The sequence below is a fragment of the Erinaceus europaeus genome, chromosome 20 (assembly GCF_950295315.1).
Source record: "Erinaceus europaeus chromosome 20, mEriEur2.1, whole genome shotgun sequence".
Taxonomy (NCBI): domain Eukaryota; kingdom Metazoa; phylum Chordata; class Mammalia; order Eulipotyphla; family Erinaceidae; genus Erinaceus; species Erinaceus europaeus.
The window spans coordinates 8240568-8242435 of NC_080181.1; the positions used below are offsets into that span (position 1 = coordinate 8240568).

At 40.1% G+C, this 1868-nt stretch overlaps 1 non-coding gene across 1 annotated transcript; it reads left to right on the forward strand.

Annotated features, from left to right (window-relative positions):
- The first annotated feature begins 988 nt into the window (after positions 1–988).
- LOC132535158 (small nucleolar RNA SNORA32) lies at positions 989–1107 on the forward strand. The gene has a single exon (XR_009546942.1). It is a non-coding gene; the product is annotated as a small nucleolar RNA SNORA32 (small nucleolar RNA).
- Positions 1108–1868: the final 761 nt, after the last annotated feature.

Below are 1868 nucleotides of genomic sequence, written 5' to 3' on the forward strand. Positions count from 1 at the left end.
AAATTTGTGTTCTAACAAATCCTAGGTGGTGCTGGTAATACACTTGTGGGGTCATGTCAGAGCACTTTAGAAAACTGTTCAGTATGAACTGTTGCAGGAAATGTCACATATCCCCTGCCCAGCAGTTCCTTCCTCAGCAGGCCCCCTCTAGAGATTAATAGACTCATGAATAGCAGAGGTTTCTTAGCAGTATTATTTTTAGGGCTAAAGTCTAGATACAGTTCAGTTATCTCCCAACAATAAAGTAAAAACAAAATCCATGGCAGGCTGAGTAGTGAGTAAAATATATATTAGACATACTTATATATAAACACTAGCTTAGGGAGTCAGGCGGTAACTCAGTGGGTTAAGCGCAGGTGGCACAAAGCACACGGACCAGTGTAAGGATCCCAGTTCAAGCCCCCGGCTCTCGACCTGCAGGAGGTTTGCTTCAGAAGCAGTGAAGCAGATCTGCAGGTGTCTATCTTTCCCCCTCTCTGTCTTCCCCTCTTCTCCATTTCTCTCTGTCCTATCCAACAACGACGGCATCAGTAACAATAATAACTACAACAATAAAACAACAAGGACAACAAAAGGGAATAAATAAATAAATATTTAAAAAACACTAGTTTATAAGCTGGAATAACATGAGTGTCAAGGTTCCTGTTGGAAACTTCCCTGAAGTCAATTCTGTAAAGTAAATACAGAATATTTGAATTAATCTTTAAAGCTAGAGGAAAAGTACTTAAACAGTTTTGAACTTTCAGGAGAAAGGGTTAAAAATTGGAGTCTTGTTTGTATGGAAATTAGTATTTACCTATTGGCTATTAATAGCACACTTTCATCCCGAATATGTCCTGATTTGCACAATAAACCATGAGTATGTGTTTAATTTTAGTATTCTTTTGTTAGACCCTTGAAATATTAAAGAGTATTTGCAGTGATAGATAAATTTTAGACCTTTACAACAAACATCAGCAAATGGGTATGTAAAGAATATTTGTTCCTCAGGTCATTACCAAGGCTTTTAGAATGTGGTTTCTCATTTGCTGTGGACATGACCTTAAAGAAATGCCCATTAGGTTTATTCTCTGCTACTTGGTAGCATTCAGCCTTGTGGTAACATCTTTTTTATCTTTACTTACTGGATAGAGACAGCCAGAAATCGAGAGGGAAGGGAGAGATAGGGAGATGGCAGAGAGACACCTGCAGCCCTGCTTCACCACTTGCAAAGCATCTCCCCTGCAGATGGGGACCAGGGGATCGAACCAAGCTCCTTGCGCATTGCACCACCGCCCAGCCCCTAGTTGGAACATCTTAAAAAAGAAAGTAAGAAAAGGAGTATCTTGTTCTTACACATATATTTGGGGGGGGGGGGAGATACGAAGTTCCAAAACCATCACATTTCTTCTTTTTCTCCCTTTCTCCACATATAAAAAGGCTTTGCCTATTTGGATTTTTGCCCCCTAGGTTACTACTGGGACTTGGTGCTTCACAATTCAACCATTTCTAGTGGCCATTTTTGTTTGGTACAGGATAAACAACAGAGATAGAGAGGGAGAGACATGGGAGGAGGCTTTGCCAATTTAAGGATTCTAGTGATTTGTCTTTTTTTTCTTCCTCTTCTCCTTCCCCTCTTCCCTCTCCTCTTCTTCCTCTTCCTCTCACTAGAGCACTGCTCAGATCTGGCTTATAGTAGTGCAGGATTGAACCACAAAGCTCACTCCCTCATCATTTCTACTTTTTGCATGATGCTATCTATACCACCCTTAGGATTCTGATGAAATTAATCCTTTCAAGTGCTTCTACATAAAAAGTCAAGCTGATTTCTTAAGATAACAGTGGAAAAAATGACTGTCATGCCTACAAAAGCAGTGTCAACATCTGCA